Genomic DNA, 13,894 nt, shown 5'->3' on the forward strand with positions numbered 1-13,894 from the left:
TTTCATTTTGTAGTAATCAGAGATGGGCAGAGTAAAACTGGCCAGTGTTAAAAAAAACATGGTAAAAAATAAAGTTTCAGATAACCTCGATTAGAACCCTGCATTAGGTTTTAACACCCAAAAGATGATTTAGGAAGAAATTTGGAAGAAAAATGAAATGTTCTAGAGGTTGCTCAAGCTGCATGAAGTTTTAAAGCTCCTGCAGATGATTTGGTTTTCCTTAAGAAGCTTCACAATATGAAAATACAAAAGTAATAATAAGAAAAGAATAAAAATAAGAAAGTACCTTAACGGCTTTGGGTGGACGTCTTTGGTACTTGAGTGGAGAAATGTTTGGCCTGGTATTCTTCCACTCCAATGTGAAAGAAGAACAGAAAAAGCTGATGGTTCACCATATGATGGAAAAGGAAAGTTCAGAGGTTCCACAAAAGTGATGTGATGCTCTTAATCAAACAAATTATGAAGGGAACAGATCAGTGAGTTTGTCTCCACCAGCACCATGTTCAAAGCTCTTGATCTGCCAAAAACATTCTGAACAGTTCCCCTGCAGCAGACTGGGCTGATGATGCAGACTTTCAGAAGGAACTAAAACTGTGCATTCCAGGAAAGTGTCAGTGATGTTACTGAAAGGAGGTGAAGCTTATTCAAGATTTTAACTGTAGCTGAACAAAGAATGAAGATCAGAAACGGTTTCTACTGCAGGAGTCAAAGACACGGGCACATCTTTAATGACGCCAACACACACACAGTGGAGCTGGACTTTCTAAGTCACTTTTTAAAGTTTATTTTTTTAAATGCAGTTTATGTTTGCAGAATTGCAGAATGAAATGACAAATTATTCGAGTTCGCCTTATTTATTTGGTTCTGTGTGATAGTACAGACCCTATAGGGCAATTTTCAAGTTTCAGTTTTCAACCTCAAAATGTGAATTAATTTGTACAAAATTTGGATCCAAATATTTGGCCAGATATGGAACCAAATGCAGGGTCCTAATCTACAGAATCTGACAACCCTACTGAGAACTGAGTCACTGTTTTGATGTAAAAAAAAAGTTGTGGGGGGGGGCATGATTGGCAGCCATGCTTCCATCAGGCAGCCCCAGGTTAACTGTGAACACAGTAGTAGCTTACCACCACTGGGTATGGAGTGACTGAATAATGCTCTGTAAAGCGTCTTTGTGACATATGTCTGTGAAAAGCACAATATAAATAAACACTTACTTACTGACTTACTATTTAATGGGGCACTATGTCACTTTTCTGATAGAGGGTCCGCCCCTTGTTTGTCTCCATGGAGATGCTGTTACCAGTAAAAACTCTATTTGATTTGAACATGTTTACTTCATATTAGGGGAGACAGTCAGGTCATGTGTGTGAAATTCAAACTCCAAACCTCTTTTAATGATGAAGTATGATTGATGCAGTAAAAAGAAGATACAGTATTTGACCACTAGAGGAGGCCAGAGATACTTTTTTTCCCCCATGGAGAGGTCCGGTAACAGCAGCTCTTCATTCTGAGAAGGTGACCGTATTGTCAGCGCGTTGTTCGATGAGTTTGACAAGGACACGTGGGATTAGGCCTTTAATGAATAATGTATGAATAGGCCAATGAGAGGTCAGAGCGGCAGAGGAGAGCCGAGCCAAAACGAGAAGGAAAATCAACAAAGGGCTTTCCTCTGGCATTGTAATTATTTAAACAAGCACCACAGTTACACCACTAATCTATTCATTACATTACATGGACATAGAGGGGAATAAAGTAGACAAAAAATGTACTTAATTACATTACTGCAAAATGATATTCCTCAAGTTCATAGTTGTGGTGATGAGGAAACATGATTAGAACATCAGAAAATACAGTAATATGGGCTTTTTAAAGAAAAACTGTCAGGAGGAAACATTTGATTTATAATTTGAAGTGATTGCAACGTGAAGGACAAAACATTACATATACACAAAATGAGTTATTTTCAAAGGACAAAAACACAAAATCAAAAAAACAAAAACTAAATCAGATTTGAAGGAGTGGCAAGAAACACAAATGTCCAAATCATTTCATATTGTCACATAAAGCTTTTGTCACTTGTAGATTTATTCACAGTGTGAAGAGGAAGCACAACTTTTACTCAAGTAACAGTACTGTTACTTCAATAATACATATTACTCAAGTAGGAGTAAAATGATGCTGCTAGAGAAATACCCTGAGCAGTAAAATGTCTTTAAAGAGTTACTAAAGTCAAAGTACCTGAATAAATATAACTAAGTACTACCCTCTCTACATAAACTCTCTATTACTATTAACATTTTAAAATCATATCATATAGTGTATAGGTGAGTTTCATTGTTGACAAAAGCACGTGCGTTGCATGCTGGGAATTATTTTGGTCGGCGGCAAGAAACACTAATTCAACATGACGGACAGAGCGAGAAAGCACGTAAAGGGTATTGATCCTGGTTATTTATCCACTCTAACAGCAGAGGACCCAAGACCATTTGACCAGAAACTGGTCATAAGCATCGACGGACGACAAATCACCCTTTTCAACCCTGACAAAAGGTGGACCAAACCAAATTTCTGGTCAGAATCTCCATCTACCTGGACAAATATTCACTTTGGTGATATCCACAATGACTTGGTGGAAACTCCTGGGCCATTCACAGCAGAAAAGATGAAAACCTCCAAGAGTCTCGATGTGTTGTTGAACTTGTTGGAGTCCACAGTTTGTTAGGATCTTCTACGTTTGCTCTGTGAATGTTTGAAAGCCGTTTAATTCAACGTTAGTGGTTCTTTTCACTCAGAATACGAAAAAGACATTTTCCTTCTTCCGTGCTTCTATTTGTGCATCCGATAATGCAGCAGGAATGTACCATTATCGGGGATAAATACGTGAGGTTACGCACTGTGTTTGACCGCTACCGTGTTTCTTGCCTCCAACCAAAATATTTCCCAGCATGCAACGGGGACTTTTAATAACAATGACGTCAGCTGAAACTTGCCTGTTGTCTGACTGTTTCACACTGCACACCACACAAGGTTTAGGATAATAAAAATAAAGTTCTTCCCTGATATGTTTGGGTGGTTGGTCTTCCTCTTTGGTCACAGGTGTCTCTGCTGTGACGTGTTTTATCTGCTGCTGTTCAGAGGAGCTCAGTTTGACGGTGGCAGATCTATCAGACTGAACATGCCTACAGTCACGTGCTGCTCTCTGAAATCAGGAAGCAGGAGCACAGACCGTCAGCAGAGATGAGGGGGCGTTTACCTTGGCTCATACATGAGACTCTCTTCTGACCAGCACCAGTGACACATGGTCAGTCTGATAGATGGGCCAGATCTGCCAAACTGAGCTCACCTGAACAGCAGCAGATAAGAGACATGTCACAGCAATGACACCTCTGACCAGAGCAGAAGTGCTTCCACCCAAACATGTCAGGACATTAAACTATTTAGTTTTTTACAAAGTTGTTTTACTAGAAGAAAACACAAAGTTCCTCACATGTCACATTCATTCTGGGCAAAGTGGGTGAAGTGTCTTGCCGAAGGACACAATGGTATTCTCAGCCATCTGTCTCCCATCCAAGCACTAACCACACTCAGCCCTGCTTAGCTTCAGAGGTCAGATGAGACTGAGTTTTCTGAAGGTGGAGTATATAATCTACAGTTTTGGGAAGGTGACTTTTAAAATGTATTCCCCTACAGATTACAGATTACATACCCCAAACTGTAGTTTGTAACGTAATCCATTAAATTACTTAAAGTGAGTAACGTAATCTGAATACTTTGGATTACTTGATTTGCTGTAGAGAAACAAAGACGAGGAAATCTTCACATGAGACGATTTGTCTACTAAAAGAAAATAAAAAGCCCAGACTTTACTTAACCGTATTAAAAATGTTATTAATAGAAGATGAGGAGACATGTCCACGCAGCATGATTTAGTCCTGTTAAAGGTTGTATGGAGGATTTATTTATTTATTTTTTTGTTTCAAGTTGTCAATGATAACATTATAGAGGTGCAGTAGCCTTGTAATTATGATGACCAAAAAAAAAGAGTAAAAATTCATCAACTCTGGACGTGGTGGGGCTAAACATTTGCCAATAGATAACGACACTGCCTCGTTATCTGTGAGCTGACAGGCTGTCAATCAATCTCCCTACATTTCTAGCGTAACTGACTTGCCTGCGCGCCGCCGGTACGTGGTTTACGTACGACTGTCACGCAGTCCACAGACGCAAGACGCACAGACGCTGTTTACTCCACCAACGCAACAGTTCTTAGCGGCTTTTTTTGACCTATATCTTCCTCGCAGTTCGCACAAAGTTTGTTGCAATGGCGACAAGAATCCAGGAGCAGTTCGCCGCAAAAGAAAGTCCGTTTTTGAGGTCGCTGAAAGAAGAAGACAAGGGGAAAAGCAGCGAAGCCAAACTAAGGTGATTCTTGAAGATTCATTCCAGCGATGGTGCGACTGAAGCAGACGCAGGGTCTAAAGACTGAACCACTGGTCACCGAATTACTCCTGGACAGGAAACTTCTGCTTATTATGAAAACGTACTTTATTTCCAAGAGCTAGTCAAACGTTTTTCAGGACACGAAAGCGATATCCTATGTCTGAAAACGTAATTTTCAAGGCAAAGAAAGAGTCCGCTTGCTGCTGCGTGTTGTAGCTAGTTCATTCGCACTGAATCTCCGCGCAACCTTCTCTGCTCCCCTTTCCTGCTCCTGTCCCCGCTGCCCGTTCCGCTCTTCCCCCTGCTCCTCACTTCTTCTCCGGGCACGGAATCTCCGCGCACCGCTCCTCTCCCTCTCCTCTCTCCTCTCTCCTCTCTCCCTGCTCCGCTCTTCTCCCTGCTCCTCACTTCTTGTTCGCGCACGAAATGTCCGCACACCCGCTCCCCCCGCTCCTCACTTCTCCGTCTTGCCTAACCAACACTGTAGTTAGTTGTTTACAAGTCATGTGCAGCACCGGCTGTAAACAAACCTGTTTCTGGCGTAAGGAGGAGGAGGGAGGAGCGTTTCTACGTAGGAGCTGTAGGGGAGGGGGGGTGGTTTCACGCATGCGCAACATTTGAAAAAGGACAAACAGTCGCTGGATTTCTCGTTCCTTGGAAAATCCTCTATACAACCTCTAAGGACAGGTACTTGAAACAGTCAGTACTGTAGTACAGTACTAGTGCAGTTAAGGACACAGTACTGTTACGTACTAGTGCAGTTAGTACTGTAGTACAGTACTACTAGTACAGAGTACTGTAGTGCAGTTAAGGACAACAGTACTGTAGTACAGAGTACTGTAGTAGTAAGGACACAGTATGTAGTAGAGTACTGTAGTGCAGTTAAGACACAGTACTGTAGTACAGAGTACTGTAGTACAGTAAGGACTAGTAGTACAGAGTACTGTAGTGCAGTAAGGACACAGTACTGTAGTACAGAGTACTGTAGTGCAGTTAAGGACACAGTACTGTAGTATAGAGTACTGTAGTGCAGTTAAGGACACAGTACTGTAGTTCTGTATGAAAAGAAACCAAAAAGCACATGTTATGTCATAGTGAACGTGCCCTGACATGATCATATTAGAACATGCGGTTGTCCTAAACCTGATTTAACGGCACAGTTGCTTTGAACCAGTCTGGACGTGATTTATGAACTTTAAACTGTGCAGGACTTCTACCTGTGGCGCCGCAATCCTGGGGAAAATCAAACTCCATATTTTCTGAAGCTCAGAGGCAAAAGACATTTTACGGATGATTACTGAAATCAGCATGAATGAAGTGAAATACAAATCCATTTCTTTTTTCTTTTCAGTGCAGTTAGCTCCTCCATCAGACAGAGAGAAGGCAGTGACTTCCAGAACCCTGTCAGACGTGAAGAAGTCTCTTGAACAAGTGTCTTCACTCTTCTCAGACTTTTGTCCAGTTGACAGAATTAAATTAGTCTTTTGTGATGGAGCCCAAACCTTCCTCCTCACACATTTCAGTCGGATCCTCTCCTTGTAAAAACAACACATCATTCATAAACATATAAACTGTCCATCTTTTTTTTCCGCTTATTCAGGGCCGGGTCGTGGGGACAGCAGTCTAAACAGGGACCCCGGACACTTCCTCACGGTGTGCACGAGTATACTAACTGTGTATATTATTAAAGTAGGACTATATGGAGTAAGAAAGCTTTCAGAAATGGTTGTGTGCATAGAATAGAAATCCGTGCATATCTGAGAAATCTGTGTGTATTTGAGTGTAGTTGCACATAAAATAAATATTCATAAACTCTCGAATGAGTCCAGTTGTACATAAAATATATTGTGTGTATTTTATCCATCAGAATACAAATTGAAAAGTTACGACATCAAGGACAGTTTGATAGTGTTTGGTGTAAACCGGGACATTTCAGCATCCTGAGGAACTTTTAGTCAGCCTACTTGAAATGCAGCTGAGATGAAGGTTAAGACTGATGCTCGCTGTGGCTGTAGCCGTGAATGTTTCAGTCTAAACATGCAGAGAACGCTGATATCTGCTAATACACGCATCAAGAATCTCAGACTTCCGGTCATTGTGCAATTCATACTGGGAAGGATTTTCTGAAAAAGTGACCATCAAACCTCCATGTTTGTTTTCCCAGTGGGATGTGTCTCTTGTCAAAGTCGATCTTTTCTAGTCTTTTGAACCATATCACTTTTGTTTCTGGTTCTGCTATTGTCATATTTTAGTTTTTAGATTCGGACATCGTAATTGTGTGGTTGTTGGATCCTAACAGCGGAAAACGACTCGAGAAATGTGTTTGCGAACTTCATAATGCAAAAGGGAATCAGATGTGTGTGACTGCAAACCTCTGTTCAAACTGTTTCCCTTCTCAATGGAATTGAAAAATAGTGAAAGGTGAAGGCGATGGGCAGGATTGATCCACAGGAAAGACTAAAAAGGAAACCTTTCACTGCCTAAATCATCCCGAGTTTGCAGCAAACATGGAGGCCCAGACGTGGAGGCCCCCCGTGTCTGGGCCTCTGCCTCCGCTCCGCCACAGGTCCTCCGGCTCCGGAGCTGCTGCGGAAACAGAGTGCCTCTTAACTCTAGTCTGGTCTGATCTAATGTCTGGCCTCCCGCATGCCCATAAGGTCCCCCAGATACATTCCTCTACTTTAGGGTGACCATATTTCCATTTGTGAAAACCCGGACACCTTACTGGGGGTGGGAGGTGGGACCTCGACATTGAGCTACAGTCGTTTTTGTTTCGTAAAGTTTTTGCATGTTTTTTTTGTTTTGTTTTTTTAACACACAGGTGGGTCAGGACTAAACCAGGTCTAAACCAGGACTAATCTTGGACTTAAGAGAGAGAACGCCGAGCAGTTTGTCTGCAAAGTGTGATGAGGCATTTGTCGCGTTTACCTCCGTGAGGTGAGGAGCTCTCCATCGGTCCTTTCTCCTGCAGTCACCTCCAAGCCCACGCCGACAGTGAGTCCTGTTTCAGTCCTGGTTTAGTCCTGGTTTAGTCCTGGTTTAGTCCTGGTTCAGTCCATGGCAGCGCAAATGCTTGAGCTGTGGTGTTGTACTGCAGGTCTCCAAAAATGGACCTGTGCAGGACTCTGCGCTGTAGGGCTCTTTTACGGAATAAATGAATCTTGGGTTCGTTACATAAAGAAGGAGGAAAATAACAAAAGGACGACAGCAGCAATAAGTTTTAAGAAGGATGTAAAAATGTTGTAATTGTCCTGTGTGAGAAAAGTGTATAAAGTTTGTGCTGAGGGGTTTTACAGACTTAAAACAGATAGAATAATTGTAAAATATGAAGTTGATACTTCGCAGATTTCACCTATCGCGGGTTATTTTTAGAACATAACCCCCACGATAAACAAAGGAACACTGTACTCTCACCTCGCAACCTGTGCACATTGGCCTCCCACTTGTCCCGTCCAGGATGGAAAACTGAGAATTTCTTGTACAAGTCATTGTTAAATGCGCATTTACACTTCGGTATGTTGCAGACTGACCGACTGTTTGTGTCTCGCTCCTTCTGAGTCACAGACGCTACGAGAGACGCTCAGTTTAATGCCCCCAATGAACTGTACTGAAAACCCGGACATTTGTATCACTTAAAAAAAAAAAACCCGGACGCCCTGGACAAGACGCAAAATACGGACATGTCCAGGGGAAAACGGACGTTTGGTCACCCTACTCTACTTGTATCTGTCCTTGTCGGCGCGTCCTCTGCCTGGTCCAGCCGGTCCAGCCTCGCCCGTTCCCACTCCTGCACCTGTCTTGCCCCGTCTCTTCCGTTTCCAGTGTCGCACGTGCACACTCCAGGTCCACTCCCCACTCATGCCCTCTGTCTTTTCAAGCCCCTGCTGCTACGGCAACAGCCAATAATATCGGGTGGGAGGGAATGTTCAATTAGTTCAGTCCACCCAGTCCTTCAACTCCAGTATAAAAAAACACATCAAAACTAAAATCACCACAAATAAAATACATACAGAGTTAAAAAAAACAAGGGCTCTCCTCACATTTGACATACACACAATATATTTTATGTACAACTGGACTCATTTGAGAGTTTTCAAATATTTATTTTATGCACAACTACCAACAAATATGCACAGATTTCAATATGTCTGAAAGCTTTCTTACTCCGTAGGAATATTTTTACTTCTATGACGAGCTAACACATAACATTTAGATCTCAAAATATGGGCCCACCAGAGGGTCGCGATCCAGTCTTTGGGAAACAATGATTTAGTTGATTGTACGTCTGTGACTGGGGTGAAGTAGGGAGTATTATTTCAGGGACATGTGGCTGCCCCGTTGCTTCCCGTGGGACATATGCTGGACCGGACTTGAAACATGACACAGCAAAAGCACAAGATAATCTCAGGACCAGATCAAATGCCTCCTCGCGCACACAGAGATGCACGGACACAAGTGTTACCAGGCAACCACCGCGTTCATCTGTCACCATGGAAACCGGCCTCCGTGCAGCTGATGAGACTGATGAGACAAGGACGTGCGCTCGGTCAAAAGGAACGGTTTGCAATTTTGTTTTTCTTTTCAAATGAGGAGGTGTTATGTAACTTGTCCGGAAGGTTCCACAGTATGGCTTTAAATGATGTGGTTTGCGTTTGATTGATTACAGGTTTTTATTACACATAAATACAACAGTCCAGTTCAGTCCTGGTTTAGTCCTGGTTCAGTCCTGGTTTAGTCCTCGTGTAGTCCTGGTTTAGTCCTGTTCTTGTCCTGATCTAGCCCTGGTCTAGTCCTGGTTTAATTTTCGTCTGGTCCCGATCTAGTCCTGGTCTAGTCCTGGTTTAGTCCTGGTCTGGTCCTGGTGTAGCTCTAGTCTAATCCTGGTTTAGTCCTGGTTTAGTCCTGGTCTGGTCCTGGTGTAGCTCTAGTCTAATCCTGGTTTAGTATTGTTCTGGTCCTGATCTAGTCTTGGTTTACTCATATTCTGGTCCTGATCTAGTCCTGGTTTAGTCCTGGTTTAGTCCTGGTTTAGTCCTGTTCTGGTCCTGATTCTGATGCTGCTCATTTGTCATTTAAAACTCCTTCACTCCCCACTGTTACCAGCAGAGGGCGCAAGCGCACATTTTCCATCCAGCACAGAGCCCTGCAGCCAGAACTATGTTAAAATGTGAACCAGACTACTACATCAGAACATACATCATACATGCAAAATACTATTATACACATATTATTGTATTGTTTTCTTTGTTTTCTTCACAACTTTTAATTCACTTTTAAAATAGACTAAAATAAAAGCATGTTTTTCTTGGACTAAAAAAACATCCTTAGTGAGAGGGGGCTTCCATCTCCACAGACCTGACTTTAATCTCCTTTGGCTGTAATCTTCCAAAAAAACAACAACAAAAAACAAAGAAAGCGCTTAAAACTCGGGATGTAACAATAACTCAAATATCGTGATAATGTATTGTCAGAGTTGTCACAATAAAATCGTGGAGCATCACAATATATCCAATTACAAGTCTCTTTGCTTAAATTAAGAGTTATGGTGCAGCAATAACTAAAAAAAGACAAAGAACTACATAGACCATGATCCTTTGCTCCATTTCAGTGCAGACTACAAGAAGAAATAACAGTTCTAACACTTAAAGAAGGAAAAAGTAGAATATTCACAGTTTGTCGCAATTAATATCGTACTGTGAGATGTATATCGTGAAAATATTGTACTGACAGATTTGGATATTGTTATATCCCTCATCATGAGCCTCCCCACCATATCATGAATGAGCATTCCCACGATATTGCAATAAATATTGTACTGTGAGGTTCATACTGTGACAATATCGTATCGTGAGACTTGGATATCGTTACAACCCTAATTATAACACATCTTCATCCAGTGTATGTTTTTAACTTTGTATTTTCATGGAATCAGTCATGATGAGCTCCTCCAGAAAGTGACAGATGGGTCTGGTCAAGCAGAAGTAAACATCAAGGCCAAAAATTCTAGTTAATGCATCTGATATAAAAATGTATTGAACAGATACATATGTACTCTAGTTTATGAAACTGTTGACCTTTTTTCTGTACATTTTTGGTTCTAAAGTTCCATATGTTTTAAACAGACCATGTATGAAACATGGAACAAAAATTATTTCCCAAATTTCAAAGACCTGCAAATCATGTCAATAAATGGATGTATTTCATCATATCTTGTGTTATTCCATCTTTGAACTGCTGATGAAGGTACATGATTTTAAAAAAAAAAGTATTTAAAATGAAAAAAATTTGCTTGGAAGGACTGACATATTTTATAGAAATAGTTTCCTTTCATTTTGAAGTAATATTAAAGTTTTCTGAAGAAAAAAGCGACAAATGATGTAAAATCCTGCACCTTCTACTTGTTTGCACAATTTTCCCTCTGTTACTTTTCCCTCCGTTACCATGACCTTTCTTAATAAAAAATCTCATGACTCAAAAAGTAAGAGGTTTTTCAACCTAATCTTGTACCATATGGTAGAAAACTATATGAAGCAAATATTCAAACCAGTTTGTTAAGGATATGGAAGTGAGAACCAAGAGTTATCACTGTTTGGATTTATTGTCCAAAAGTGCTGCATATTTCATTCCCTCCGTTACCGACATGAGTTTTTAAATTTTTTGTCAACAACTTGAAAGAATATCACAGGTTTCACTTGACCCTGTTGGAGTGTAACTCTTTCCTACATTCTGATACTTTACTTATTTCAAGAGTTCCTCTAGTTTCTGAATAAGAGACATTTGAATATAAAAATCTGCCCCTGTTTCCCTCCGTTACCACTTGACCAGATCCAGACTCATATGACACTATTTTCTGATCTGTGCTATAATGTTGTTTCCTCGTCACAAACAGACCTGGAGTTGTGTTTTGTTTCATTCACACATGTTTAACATACAAACCTTCACATTTAGGCTGAGTTCTTTTCTCAAACTGAAAACACACTGTTCCACCTTGTGATGTCATGTGGTGATACAGAAAGTGCTCCAGTGTTTTTAAACTCCACACACCTTCACTAGAATCATTTGGATAATTTCAATCTAGGAATTTCCATTCTCTACTAGACAAAAGGTAAAAGGAGTTTTGAAAACTACCTCTTCTGACATCACAAGGTGGAACAGAGCATTTTGAGCTTTACAGATGTAGACAGACTAATAATAAATGGTCACTTAAGCATGTGTGACTGAAACAAAACACAACTCCAGGTCTGTTTTCAGTGAGGTAACAACATTAGAACATTACTTTAAGCTCACAAGAACTATTTTTACATAATATGGGAGCTTTAACGGTTTGTAATATTAATTTATTTATACCAGTTGAATTTGAATAAACAGAGGTGGGGACTTACAAGTCGTGACTTGGACTCGAGTCAGACTTGAGTCACTATTTTTAGGACTTGAGACTTTACTTGATAAAATGGACTAAGACTTGGGACTTGACTCAGACTTGAGGCCTGTGACTTGAGAAGACTCAATGCTTTTCCTAAAAATATATATATATCTTTTTATAAAATACTTTTCTGTTTACAGTTGATAAATGTGGAGCTGAATTTTACAGGAACAAACTGGAACATGTTCCTCCTACTTCTGTTTGATACTTTGGATGAAACTGAAGTACTAAGATACTCAAATGTACTACAGTAATATACAGAACAATACAGTAAAACAGAAGGAACTGCATAGAACATTATCCTTCCATTTCAGTGCAGAATACATGACAAAATAACTGTTACTAAACACTTTCAAATCTGAATTCTTTCTATTCTTATGTCATGATTCACACTAAAATCTTGTGAAAACATTTAAAAAAGAAAGATTTGCATTTGTACAACTCTTATATAAATATATATAATTATAATATATTATTATTATATTATAATTTATATATAAATACTCATATATAAATATACTATGACTTTTTAAGTACAATTTATCTTAAAATTCATATAAATTGCAAATATCTAAGCTATATTTGGTACTTTTTTGGTTTAAAGACTTGAAATGACTTGAAGCTCAAAGCAGACGACTTGGACTTGACTTGGACTTATGGGACAGTGACTTGAGACTCGACTTGGACTTGCCTGTATTTGACTTGGGACCTGACTCGGACTTGAGGGCGAAGACTTGAGGCTTACTTGAAACTTGCAAAACGATGACTTGGTTCCACCTCTGCTTAGAAACATAATGAAACATAAGAATGATTCATACTAAAATTTTAGGATATTTAAGATATTTAAAAAATAAAGATTTGCATTTGTACAACTCTTATATAAATACTCATATATAAATATACCATTTCAGTGCAGAATCCATGACAAAATATCTGTTATTAAGCTCTTTTAAATCTGAATTCTTTCTATTCTGACCATGATGATGATTCACACTAAGATCTTGTCAAAACATTAAAAAAAAAAAAAAAAAAAAAAGATTTGGATCTGTACAACTGTTATATAAATACTCATATATAAATATACCATGACTTTTTAAGTACAGTTTATCTTCAAATTTATGTAAACTGCAAAAATCAAACCTATATTTGGTACCTTTGTGGTTTAAAGACTTGAAATGACTTGACTTGAGACTAGACTTGGACTTGCCTGTATTTGACTTGGGACTTGACTCGGACTTTAGGTCAAAAACTTGAGACTTGCAAAACGACTTGGTCCAACCTCTGCTTAGAAACATAATGAAACATAAGAAACTTTTTTGGTTTAAAGACTTAAAAGGACTAGAAGCTCAAAGCAGACGACTTGGACTTGACTTGGACTTATGGGCCAGTGACTCGAAATTCAACTTGGACTTGCCTGTATTTGACTTGGTACTTGACTCGGACTTGAGGGCGAAGACTTCAGACGTGCAAAACGACTTGATCCCACCTCTGCTTAGAAACCCAACATAACAAAACATATAAGAAACTTTTTTGGTTTAAAGACTTGAAATGACTTGAAGCTCGAAGAAGACGACTTGGACTTGACTTGGACTTATGGGCCAGTGACTCGAGACTCAACTTGGACTTGCCTGTTTTTGACTTGGGACTTGACTCGGACTTGAAGTCAGAGACTTGAGACTTGCAAAATGACGACTTGTTCCGACCTCTGCGTAGAAACACAACATAATGAAACATGAGAATGATTCACATTAAGATCTTGTGAAGACATTTAAAAAAGAATGATTGATTTGCATTTGTACAACTCTTATTGACTTGACTTGATGTGGGCTTATGGGCCGGTGACTCAAGACTTGCCTTGGACTTACCTGTCTTTGACTTGGGGCTTGACTTGAACATGAGGTCAAAGACTTGAGACTTGCAAAACAATGACTTGGTCCCACCTCTGCTTAGAAACACAACATAATGAAACATAAGAATGATTCACACTAAGATCTTGTCAAAACATTAAAAAAGAAAGATTTGCAT

Source organism: Boleophthalmus pectinirostris, unplaced genomic scaffold (genome assembly GCF_026225935.1).
Source record: "Boleophthalmus pectinirostris isolate CB_2022bp ecotype Guang Dong unplaced genomic scaffold, ASM2622593v1 HiC_scaffold_18, whole genome shotgun sequence".
NCBI classification, from domain to species: domain Eukaryota; kingdom Metazoa; phylum Chordata; class Actinopteri; order Gobiiformes; family Gobiidae; genus Boleophthalmus; species Boleophthalmus pectinirostris.